The 13,885-nt window shown below is 35.1% G+C and overlaps 1 protein-coding gene across 1 annotated transcript in view; it reads right to left on the bottom strand.

The window, feature by feature from the left end:
* Positions 1 to 13,885, bottom strand: part of SEMA3D (semaphorin 3D) — a 195,192-nt gene that overhangs the window by 126,387 nt on the left and 54,920 nt on the right. The window lies entirely within an intron of this gene.

The raw sequence follows: 13,885 nt of genomic DNA, 5'->3' as shown, positions 1-13,885 counted from the left end.
CTTGTTTTGCTCTTACAAATATTTGCCAGAGAAATGAATCAGAAATGAATAATAAAATCCATGTCTGGCTTTACTCAGTTGTGGAAATGAGTGTATAACTTAAAATCAACAATGTATGCTAATTAGCATATCTTCTTCTAAAGTTATTTATGCAAATGTAGAAGGAGCCAATTCTTTCTGTAACTTGAATTCTTTAATCAGATAAAAACACGGGCAGAAGCCTACTCTTTTCCCATATTATTGTCAAAAGAAAAGATCCCCCCCCAAGCAAAAAAAAAAATAAAAGCTGTCTTCTTGAGAAGTTCTTCTCTTGCTTGTGACTTTAAAGATATTTACAAAGTCTACCTAAAATTGGGAAAATTAGAGATGATCAGGTCAGGGCCACCAGTACAATTTTAGGCCTGGGACAAAGTAATCTTAGTTGCACCGTATACAGTTCTACACAGGAGAGCACGGAATAGAAAAACAAACTGTAAAATAAAGGGTTTATAAGAGGAAGGAGGTGGTTATTAACAAGTTTGCCATAAAGAAGCTGCCTTGGTTATCTTTGTTAAGATACGGAAAAAATCAAAACTCACATATTTTAAACTAATCCTAGTAATAATAATTACAAATTAATTCATTGAGCATTTATATATACTAGTTTTTTAAAATTGTTTTGCATAGATTAAATGACTTAATGCTAGTAAATTAATTAAAGAAGGAGGCCATTAGATTGTTGTGGCTCTAATGTCATGGTGGTAAGTAAACCTAAATCTAAGCCTATGAATGACTCAAAGTTATGAACTCAAAACACTAAAGACAACCAATCACAAACGGCCAACTAAATTTTAAAATATAGCCAATGAAATAATTTACTTTCTGCCCAGACAGTTTGGCTCAGTGGTTGAGGATCCACCCATGAGCCAAGAGGCTACCAGTTCTATTCCCAGTCAGGGCACATGCCCGGATTGTGGGCTCTATCCCCAATAAGCGGCATGCAGGAGGCAGCCAATCGATGTGCTTCTCTTTTATGATGTTTCTATTTCTCTATCCCTCTCCCTTCTTCTCTCTCTAAAATTAATAAAGACATTTTAAAATAATAATAATTTCCTTTCTTTGCTTCTGCACTTTCTCTATATGTCTTCTCCCTGATTCCTGATGGTGGAGTGCTCCTAGCCATTTCCAGTTTGGTGCTGCTTTAATTAATTTTTGCTCAAAAAAATAAAATAAAATATAAATATATATATATTTTAAACCATAGCTAAAGCCTAAGTATTTATTAAGGTAAGAATAAAGATAAGATTCTTTTCTGAAAAGAGTGGTTGATTATATAGAAATAGTTCAAGTACCATGAAATAATTCCTAAAGTTGGGATATTTATGGGATGTTAGGGATGACAGCTCGAAGGAGTATCACATAGGTTTAAGCAAGACTAAAACAGTTTCATGGAGGGCAGATAAAGGTGAATGGGATACAAAAGGAGACAGTTCAAGAAAACAGGGAAACCTACTTAAGGGTTCGTCAAAAGCCAGAGCATGATAAACGTAGTTAAATTGCTGAGAAGACAGAGACCTTGCATAGTCCAGTGGCGCAGAAAAGAAAGGACACCAAAGAGGAACTTGAGCTAACTCTTCAATGTGTCTCATGCCTGCCCTGGTACCTAATATATTATGACACAAACTATGCTGTTACTCCACACTGCCTTTGATATTACATCATGTGAGCTGCTTCTATCCATATTCATCAGGTTTCTCGAATCCCATTTGCCTGTTCCTTTCACTTTTCCCTATACCCACTTGTTAGCAGAACACAGGTATCTGATTGCAGCAGATCCACAGCCTTGACATACAAACATGTATTCCTTCACCTAGTCATACCCTTTGAAAAAGAAGTGAAAGGCAAATTGAATGTAGAACTTAAGTAGGTATTAAATTTCTCATTAGGCTTAGTTTTTTCTGAGCCTCTGGACATGTGAAATACTACTTTTTTTTTTTCATGACATGCAACAATGCATGTAATGTGAATGTATGTTTATGCAGAGGCAAAAGAGAGGAAATTTTCCATGTGTGCATTTTATTAGCAATAATGACTTCAGTACAGGACATTTCCTGGGAATTAATGGCCAGTTGGGGTTAATGGCCCTTGGCTATGTATTGAGATATCTACTCCTCCAACTGGTCATTAATCGCTATGACATGCCCTGTGCCTCCAACACTATAAGTTAAGAAGATTGATGTTTTGGTTTTCAATGAACAGTAGTCATACTGTTCCTTGTAACCCAACTCATTAATATTGTTAAATAAGTTAAATATCAAAGCACTGCTTTCCTTGCTTCTATGACATTCTGATAAGTACCTACACGTGCTGAAACATATGCTAAGGGTGAGGGACAAAATAAAACACAAACCCTGAACCTGCTGGAACTTTTTATTTGACTTTAAATATTGTTTCTGCTATAAAACAGTCAACTCTCTGAAATCTGCTGCTCCTGATTCTTCGTTTTTCTTCCCAACAATCTTTTGAATTCAATTCTTAATCTTGTAATTGAAATAATTTATGGGTAAAATGTATTGCCAACAACCTCTCCACTCATCTATTGACATTTTGCTATCTTCCAGTTCGTGTGTGTGTGTGTGTGTGTGTGTGTGTGTGTGTCTGCGTGTGTGTGTGTATGCATTTTGTGTTTGCACACATATGTGTGCCCTGCATCTGGGAGGAATTATAGAGAGAAGTAGGTGCGATTTAACCTCAAGTGGGTGGATTTAGTGAATTGCATAGGTTATACTGCATGCTACTGTCTGTAACAAGCTCGACCTGGAGCCAATTAACTGCATGTAATCTATTCCAGATGTTCACTGGGACAAATAGCACTCTTGGGGATCTTCAGATGTGAAGCCAATAGGGAGTGTTCTGATTATGAGAGGTTTTTACACTGTTCCACTAAATCAGAGATCCAAATGCATAATCTAACACTCCAGAAGGCCTTGTACCATTTTATAAAAGAATGCCGAGTCCAGAACTTATTAGATGGATGGTAACTCCTCAAAAATATTATTTGAGGAGTAAGGGATATACAATTTTATATGTGAACTTCATTGATTTGCCTTATTTACTTATATTCATTTGTTCCAAAAATCATTAAGGCAAGATAATGTATAATTATGGTGAAAAAGTAGATTCAATACATAGGACAAGAATTAAAATACATAAGTCTTCCCACATGAAAACCTTAAACACTTAGATTTCAGATTCTTTTTCAGGGATTGTGTATAGGTAGGTAGGTAGGGGAAGGGAGGAAAGTAATCCTTGTGTGTGTGGTTTTATTTTATTTTTTTAATTTATAAAGAGCTACTTGTTTCTTCACACCTTTGTAGTGTACATAGGGTCACCTGAGAATTTTTTTTTTAAACTCAGGAGACATGAGAAGCTATGACCACCCCCAAATTAAAAGTAGAAACTCACTTTGGCCTAATTGTAGTTCTTTTTTTTTTTTGAGTTATTGCTTGATTAGATGGTTTTCCTATAGGGTACACAAGATTGAATTATTAGAACCATGACTTCATGGCAAAAATATGGACAAGAAACCCAGTAGAAATTATAGAAGAAACTTATGAGCCAAAAAGACAGTATAGGTGAACAGAAAGAAGCTTTATGTTAGCAGAGGGATATTTTATATTCCAGTGATATCGAAGAAGGCAAGTGGTATGTATAAAGATCCACCAGGATAGAGATTGGAATGCTAACAGTTTCATATACATTTATTTTATTTCATCCTCTCTAAATGTCTTTGTTTGTTTTCTAATATACTACTGAAGTGTACAGCACTCTTACCGATGAGTAGAATTTATAGGGTAGCAACTTTTGGTTGAATAATTTTAACTATCCATTAGTGGACTTTATTGTCTTCAGATCCCATAAATTCCTCATCAATTGGTACATTCCCATAGAGTCTGAAAGACCATCTGCTTTTTCAGATATCATGTAGAAGACACTTATATTAATTAAATGTTAATCTACTTCCTAACATCCTTATGATAATAGCCAGTGATATTTCACCACATATCAACCTAAGTATGAATTACTAAGTATTACATTTCAGTAATCAGTTGTCAGTAACTTGTCAGTAAAGATAAATCATACTAGTTTACATTTCTAAAATATGCTGAAAGTATATGTTGTGTAAATACCTGCTCCATAAATACCGGTTACATATTGCTTGGGTTTGTGTGCCTTAGAGCTTTGTACTTATAGCCAGATGAAATTCTTCAGAATCCTACTCTACTGAATCCATCTCAACAGAAAATAATATAATAGTGAGATTTCAGAACATACCTGTGTAACCTGTTAGATTTAATATTGCAGATTGCATTTTTTTCCTGAACATAAGAGTAACAACAAAATAATTCTTATGTTGTAAAGAGGTACTAAAGAAACCAGAGTCCCCAAGGTCCAAACTGCTCAAATAATTAGCACATTAACATAAAAATAATAAAATGCTACTATAAATGATCTTTTTGCTCATCATTTTCCTTATCCTAAATATCATTTCAACTTGCTACTCAAAGCAGAGCATTGAGAGTTACCAATTGGCAGGTCAGATAAAGAACCAACAACACAATTAAAGTTGGTCTCCCTTAAAATTTAATTAATCCACAACTCAAATATTTAACATTTTCCTTTTCAAATTCTCACTCTAGAGAGCATTTTAATCCATGTACCTTTTCATGACCAAGATAATCTTATTCCTCACCCTTTGGTATTCTGATATGCTTTTTGAGAACTGTGGAATATTTATAGATATTTTATGGAAATGTTTGTATAAAATATAGGAAAATCGTCAAATTTCAATGTCTGCCTTTTGTGTGGACAACATAAATGTTTATTATTAAAACTGATTGTTTTGTTAAAACTTAACATCCTCCACCTCAAATATTCTGATATGTGCTGCCTACTGTTTAAAGGAATTTATTTTATAAGCAGAATATAGAATAAAGCTGATTAGAAATTACTTCAATTAAGAAGGCAAGACTAGTACATTTTCTTGAAATAATAAAATAAATAACCATGTCTTTATTATTGAGATGTCTCTCTAATTTATTTTATGCTTCATATCTACTAGGAATCTCATTATTATCAAACTGAGTGATCTTTTAATAAATACTCCAAAATTTAACTTTCTTTCCTGAAATACACATTTAGTTTTAATATAGACATTGACTTATATGTCCAAAAAGGTTTTTCCAGATTTTGTAGTATTTATCTATGTCCAAAAAGCTTTTTCCAGATATTGTAGTATTTATCTAACATTTCTGCTAATGTAGGCAATAAATGGATTTAAAATCTTTGGGAAAAAAAAATGACTCCTCAATGTCAAAATTTACAAAATGATCTATATGCAAAATAACTTAGTGGCCCCATGGTTTCTGTGTCAGCAGAAAGAACTATGCACTTGGAAACCTGTCTTTCAAAGCAGCACAGATGTTTTATTTTTTTTGGTTAGTGCTCACCTGATTTTTAGAGAGAGTGGAAGTGATGCGGAGAGACAAGAGAGAAAGAAACATCGATGTGAGAGAGACATATGGATTGGTTGCCTCCTGCCCAGGTCCCACAGGAATTAAACCCAGACTCTTCAGTCCCCAGGCCAAAGCTCTATTCCCTGACCCAAACTGGCTAGAGCTAGCCTTGTTTTGTTTTTTTGTTTTTTCTTTAAGGTAAAATATGTGCTAAACATATTAACACTAATTTGTTTCTTTAATATTTATTGAAACACCTCAGGGAAATAAGCATTTCTTACTAGGCAAGGCATTCTATCTGTATAGGAAGAAGAGTTTAAATACTTCACTTCATAAACATAACACTATCTGGGATTAAAGTAGGCAGTGTATGAAAGGAACTTAGTGCCATATGTAGAATTTATGAACTCATCTTCATATCAGATTTGAACTTCATGATATTTCCTCCAACTCAGCTACTAAATATTAAGTAAATAAAAATAGCAATGTGATGGTATTAAATGTAAATATAATTAATGTTATTTTACATTTTTAACATATTGAATTCAACAACCAATTAATATGAGCAAGGCAGACTTTTTTTCAACAAATAAAAAAATAGTCCAGCAATTTTTAGCAGTAATAGTTCTTTAATGATTGTTGTTTATATTTCTAGTGATAATGACATATAGTAATGGTTTCCATTACTATATTTTGGTTCTATTCTAAAGCCCTACCCCACACCCAGTACATAGTAAATAATCAAGGAGTGTTAATCATTTTTTATAATTAATATATTCAATTTGTTCTAGTTTTCTTTTAAAATTATTTTAAATAACAAAAGCAAATTATAGTGTGTTTTTTTTAATCTTTGTTGTTGACAGTATTGCATATGTCCTCTTTTTCCCCCATTGACCTCTCCCAGCCCGCCCCTGCCCCCCACCCCAGGCCTTCACCACCCTTTTATTATCTGTGTCCATGGGTTATGCATATATGCATACAAGTTCATTGAGGTTGAACTCTTTCCCACCCACCCTCCCCTGCCTTCCCTCTGAGGTTTGGCAGTCCGTTAAATGTTTCTATGTCTCTGGATCTACTTTTGCTCATCAGTTTATGTTGTTCATTAGATTCCACATATGAATGAGATCATGTGATACTTATCTTTCTCTGACTGGCTTATTTCGCTTAGCATAATGCTTTGGTTTTAAATATACTTAATAATGATCTTAACATATGCCTATAGTTTATAAGTCCTGTAAAATAAAGAGAGTCCAGGAACAGATTATATAACCTCAAGAGTATGAACCCAAATGAAGAACACAATTACAGGATATCACCAAGACAAACAAATGAACATGCAAGAAGATAAACTCCATTTCTATGGCTTATGAGGAGATAGTCAGTGATAGTTTGAATACAGTTATGAAAGATGAGACATAATTGTAACTGGAGTGCTTCCAATGCTATTCTTCTAAATTGAATCATGCAATTTTTCAAGAAAGGAAAGATAAGTAGATACCGAATAAAATAAAGTCATGTAAAACCTTAAAGTAAAAATATAATAAACATTGTTGAATATGTATAATACTTGACTTGAAGATATTCACTTGTATTAAAAAGATTAACAGAATTACGTTTCTCTTGGTGTCTTTTCCAGACAGGATACTAGCCTTAAAGGGGAAAGTATGAATTTAAGTAACCTTCTGGGCTATGCAAAATTGAAGGATTTGGTATATTCAGTAATATATTGAAAGTAAGCAATAACTTATATCTATAATTTAATATATTTATATTAAATATGTTATATATAAATGTTAAATATTTTAAAATTTTCAATCGTAGTTCATATTCAATATTATTTTTATTGGTTTCAGGTGTACAGCATAGTGGTTAGACAATCATATATTTTACAAAGCTTTCTCCCTGCTATTTCCTGTACCCAACTGGCACCATATATAGTTCCTATGCTGCACTTTACATCCCATGACAATTTTTTAACTACCAAGTACCAACCCCTTCACCTTTTTCACCTAGTCCTTCAATCCCCCTCCACTAAATACACTTTTTAAGTTTTATACAGCTATCCATCTATCCTATTTAATTCAGTGTAGTACTATTTTCCATTCCCACCCCTCACCTTTATGCTTAAAATGGGCATAAACTGGTGCTCCATGGATAGAGCACCAGTCTGCTGACCAAAGAGTCCCGGGTTCGATTCTGATCAAGGCATGTAACTTGGTTTCAGGCTCCTCACCCCATTGGGTCCTGGTCGGGGCTCATGCAGGAGGCAACCAATGGATGTGTTTAAAAAAAAATCAGTGGAAAAATATCCTCAGATAAGGTTTAAGAAATAAAATAAAAATAAATAAAATGGGCATAAAAATCTTTCATGAAATCTTTTAAAGTTCTTTTTTTCTCACTTTCTTTAAACAAATTATTATGACTAATTATGATGGCACTTAAGTTTACATAGTGTGATAAGTTGCTGTCATCCTTTGAAATATGGATAGGATTATTTTAATTTTTATAAATATACTAGTATTTATTGATTTTTAGAGAGAGAGGAAGGGAGAGGGAGAGATAAAGCATAGATATTAGAGCAGCACATCCATTGGCTGCCTCCTGTCCTGCAGGCTCCCTATTGGGGATAGATCCAGAAACCTGGGTATGTGCCCTGACAGGGAATCAAACAGACAACATTTTGGTGCACAGGACAATGCCCAACTAACTGAGCCATACTGGCCAGAGCAATAGGATTATTTTAAATAGTTAATTAAAATAATTTTCCTGCATGAAAAATCATCATGTTTAAAGGCAGTTATATTTATCCAAGATCTATTTTTACAAGTAATTTTACTTATATTAAAATTATCATTTTTATAATGTATATTTTGAAATTAATGAGCTTATGAAACATGGTTGATCTAATTTCATTATTAACACCCTATAATTGTATATATAACATAACAAAACTTTGATATATGGCAGGAACTCAAAAATAATTTTTAATTTATTGGCTATAATAACCCAGAAACATAGAAGCAGTACCTCCTCACTGAAAGTAGGAGAAAATTAGATATAATGTTAATATTCAATTAGGTTTAGGTAAGTTTAAAAACAAAAAACTTTCAATTGCATTTTAAAACATTCCAGATCTGTAAACATGCCAAGTATTATTTATTAATAGATTTCAAGATTGTTGTATTTATAGTATTTGAGGTTGTCTCTCCCCCAGATTCAAAGGGCTATTGTATTTCTTGGAACATCTTAATATATCTGCTTGTCCTGAAATAGTATATAAATAGCACATATTATACATATTACAAATTCCTTCCATATTTAATAATTACTCAAGTAACATTTGCATAAGAATTCAATGTTTGTATAATATGACCTTTATTCTCAAAATGCACACTTCAATTTAATATTATTCAGAAACAAAACTCAAAAAATGTGACCATTGTATAATAGCAAATAGCATTACTATAAAATGATTAAATATTGTTATATGATTAATACAAGTTCTAAACTATATATTTATACTAGAAGCCTGATGCACAAAGATTCGTGCTAGAATGGGCTTTCCTTTCCCTGGCTGCCCTCTGCTCAGGCCCTGGAGCCATCTCTTTCCGCTCCAGCCCTGCCTTCCCACACTGCCCAGAGGCCCTGAGAGACCGGGGGTTGGGCAGAATGCCTGTGTATGCAAATTAACCTCCATCTTTGTTGGGTTAATTTGCATATCACTCCTGATTGGCTGGTGGCGTAGCGGAGGTATGGTCAATTTCATGTTTGTCTATTATTAGGTAAGATAACATAATAGAGCATAACTCTACAATATTTTCTTTCAGAAAAACTATTAGATTCACTGAATATGCAATATGGAAGCACAGTGTAAACCTGTTAAAAAGTTCATGGTTAAAGCTGAATTAATCCCTTTTACCTACATTCTCTAAATGTATACAAGGAACTCACATGTTTGTATTTTAAATAGATCTTTCAATTAGTGCATGAGCAGTATGCCTATTTAATCAGATTGGGGTGCAAACATTTGTTGTACAAAAATGTATGAAGTTGTACAGAAATTTCAACTTATCAGGCAGCCCATATTTCTAAGCACCCTCTGATCTTCCTTATGTAAATATATTTTGCCTGCTTTTTTTTACACAATTTCTCTGTTGAGGCCATGTACTGAATATTTAGCTGTGCAATTTGCCCTTCCACCCTCATCATCATCCTTATCCAGTTCCCTATATATTAGTATCAGTTTCTTTCTTCTTTCTTGAGATATAATTGATATATAACATTGTGTATATTTAATATCAGTTTCTGAATGGTGTTTAATCCCATCCTTACATTCTCAGCCGTATCTGAAAAACTGGATTTAAATGGCCATCTCATATCTTTCTGCCTCACTTAGATAAGCAGGGGATTCCTGAGTTGAGCACACAGCTCTAGGTAATATTTCCTCATTTTTATTTTTTTACGTACTTCTCTCTTAGAGAAAAAGTCCTATCACCTTCTACTACATAACTTCTGAAGTTGACTCAGAAGTGAAACTAGCACTGTAGTCTAGATTAAAATACAGAAGTCACCTTAAATAATCTCTCAAAATTCTCAATAACTGAACTCATTTATTTTTACTATGTGTTATATAGCAAGTGGGATAAAATTGTTAATTCTCTCAGGGGTAACAGAGCCTAAGAAGAGCTCTGGCCCTGGCCCTGCTATGTTTGTGTTGTAATCCTTGTTTTGCTACTTATCAGCTTTACACTCTGAGAGAATTCACTTAATTTCTCTAAATCCACTTTATAAAATAGGATTAGCAGTTCTTATGAGATGATCGTTGCCAGAATAACCCATGGAAAGCACTTAGTATCTTGTCTGGCACATAGCTAGATCTTGAAAAAAAATTATCTTAAAGGTCTTCCATTTTTGTATGGACTGTGATAGTAACTATTTTTCCAAAGATATTAAGCGAATATGAAACTTAAAAGGAAATATAGAAACCCCCATGTTCTCCTATCCAGCTTGCAAATGTGTGTGTATGATTTGGCATGAGAGTTCCCAACCTGCATTCCATAATGTAATTTTTCAATGTGCAATTAGATAAGATTCCTATTACAATAATAATAATAATACATTATTTTCTTTGAACTCCCAATTCGTTGAGCCCATATGCACTGCCAAAATGAAATCCTAAACAAAAGAACACATTTAATTGCTTTAATGGATATGGAAATTGTTAGAAAATAAAAATAAAGGAAGAATGAAAAAGAAATGTTTTGATTTTAAATTATTCAATTTAGAGTTACAAAATATGTTTGAACAAAAGTCCATAAAGAATATCTTAGAACTGAGATTAATATTTATAAACAGTTTTGACAGTAAGCCAACCTAAAGCTCTTTCTAAAAGCTTATTTGGATATATAAGAGCCAAAAGAGTTTATACACATAAAGAATTTTAGCTTTAATTATAATTGTTGTATTTTTTCAGAGTATTTAAAATGATAAACTATTATAGTGCAGTTTAAAAAACCTCTTCCAAATAATTTTTAGGCCTTTGCTTACATCTCACAATTTGCATGTGTACCTTCCAGAACAAATGTGATCTCCATCTATGGACACAACATGTACTTCTTTTACGCCGCATGAAGGCAAGGACATCAACCACATTCACCATTGTAGCCCCAAACACTAACAAAGTGACTGGCACAGAGTAGGAGATGAGCATGTATTTGTTAAATAAATGACAGAAGTAGCCAATCTCCTCTTCATTCCATTACCAGCTCACCTAATAGTGTATGGCAATGAAGTAGCTAAAATCTCTATATTTTATCCCTGTGTGTGTCATCATGAGTCATGAAGAAATGAACAACTTGAGTTGCCTCAAGAGTACCAGAAACATATGGGAACTTTGGGATCAAAATGAAATGGCCAATGGCTGCTTCAAATATTCATAACCTCCCAAAAAATAGAAGAAATAACCGAGTGGGTCAAGGACATTCCTGGTATCTTTTTCCAAGACTTTTCTCTATCCTTACTTGAGAGTATTACAGAAAACCCTCTATGTAAAGAGGGGCCATGAAATAGTGAAGAATTTGAAATTTGGAGTCAGGGAACTTAGGTATGAATTTCAGTTTTAACACTTTTTGAACAAGTATTTCTTCAAAATTTGGGAAATGATGGCAACTTTATTGTTATTCAATTTGAAATAATATAACAGTAAAATCCCTGTAAGCACATGGTAAGTGTAAAATAAACATGGTCATTGTGATGATTATTCCTTATTACAAACCAGAGGCCCAGTGCATGAAATTCGTGCACAGTGGAGGGGGGTGTTCCTCTCAGCCCAGCCTGCACCCTCTCCAATCCAGGACCCCTCAGGGGATGTCTGACTGCTGGTTTAGGCCCGATCCACAACAGCTGGCTCTTAACTGCTCACCTGCCTGCCTGCCTGATGGCCCCTAACTGCCAGCCTCATACCCCTAACCACCTCTGCCTGCTGACCTGGTCACTCCCAACTGCCCCCCCCTGACCGGCCTGGTTGCCCACAACTGCCCCCCTCTGCTGGCCTGGTCACCCCTAACTGCCCCCTGCCAGCCTGGTTGCACATTATTGCCCCCCCCCTGCCAGCCTGGTTGCCCCCAACTGCCCCCCCACTGGCCTGGTCACCCCCAACTGCCCCCCTCTGCCAGCCTGGTTGCCCCTAACTGACCCCCCCTGCCAGCCGGTTGCCACTTATTGCCCCCCCCCTGCTGGCCTGGTCGCCCCCAACTGCCCCCTCCCCGCTGGCCTGGTTGCCCCTTACTGCCCCCCCTGTCGGCCTGGTCACCCCATGCAACCTGCTGTTCAGTCGTTTGGTTGTCCCTCACTAACCCCCCTGCTGGCCTGGTCACCCCATGCAACCTGCTGTTTGGTTGTTACTGTTACTGTGATGGCATCCCAGACAATTTGCATATTCCTCTATTATTAGTATATAGATTAGGAAAGCCTCATCCCTGCACTGGGTATAGTCTGCCAAAGAATCCTGTTGGTACCTATGATTTGGAAGTGAGCAAATGCTCATTAGCAATTTGGAAAATTCTGTTAAAGTTTTCTTCAGCCCTCCTAACCCCATGGTCTCAGTAGAGAAAGTTTTATGATAAGAACATTATTTTAAAAAATGTATTTTTATTGAGGAAGATTGAGAGAGAGAGAGAGAGAGAGAGAGAGAGAAATCAAAACATCAATGATGAGAGAGAATCAATGATCAGCTACCTCCTGCACACCCCACACTGGGGATTGAGCCCGCAATTTATTTTTATCAAATAGAGAAGTACTAGTAGCATATATACCAGTTTCATATTCACTTAATATCTTTGGAAAAATAGTTACTATCACAGTCCATACAAAAATGGAAGACCTTTAAGATAATTTTTTTCAAGAGCTAGCTATGTGCCAGACAAGATACTAAGTGCTTTCTATGGGTTATTCTAGCAACAATTATCTCATAAGAACTGATAATCCTATTTTATAAACTGAATTTATAAAAGTAAGGGAATATCTGTTCTTTAAGTACCAAACAAGATTGTCATCAGTGTCAATGATGTCTTTAAATAATGTGAATGTTATTTTATCTCTACAGTTAGTTTTTTTTTCTACTCCATCTTCAAACCCATTAATGGAGGCCTGAGTTGCTATGACTGTATGCCTGGTTTACTACCATTGTCATTCTGGACTCTGCTGGTAGACACCAATTCTGGGAGTGCCTGGTGTTTCCGGATTTGTTTTCTTAAAGCATTTGCTTTCAAAATGCCATCTCTAGTTTAAAATATAAACTTCCTGCTTGGCATGTTCCTTCTTTAAATAAATTACTTTCTCTCTGTTCCTCAATGTGCACTCCTTGTTCCAGTGAAGATGATCAAGGAACACTTACCATCTAAGTCATGTTCATTTCCTTCTCCTTGTGCACAATGCCCTGCCTTCTCAGATCCAAGCTCATCCAAATAGCATCTGGATAAATTCCAGGTCAAAACATTCACTCTCTATCAGCATCACAACAGCACATTTTTCTCTACCACATCGACTTACATTTAAATTATCTTGTATATGGCCTGAATCGTGTGCCCTTCTTACCGCTCTAAAAATATTGAAAGATGCTTCAACACAGAAAATGTATAGTCTTTTAAATCCCCCTCAAATGGCCCATAGAAGCTGAGTAGACTCAGAGTAGAAGCCTAATAAATGTTTATCAGGTAGAAATAAACAACCTTGCTGTGGTCTGAAAGTTTATACCCAAAAAAAATTTGTATGTTGAAATCCTAACCCTCAAATGTGATGGAATTAGTAAGTGGAGCCTTGGGGAGGTGCTTAAATCAAGAGGCGGAACCCCCATGAACGAGATTAGTGCCCTTATAGAAAAAGGCACAAGC

The sequence above is a fragment of the Eptesicus fuscus genome, chromosome 14, assembly GCF_027574615.1.
Source record: "Eptesicus fuscus isolate TK198812 chromosome 14, DD_ASM_mEF_20220401, whole genome shotgun sequence".
Lineage (NCBI taxonomy): Eukaryota > Metazoa > Chordata > Mammalia > Chiroptera > Vespertilionidae > Eptesicus > Eptesicus fuscus.
Note: the sequence above shows the minus strand (reverse complement) of the source record. Positions and strands in the feature narration are given on the sequence as shown.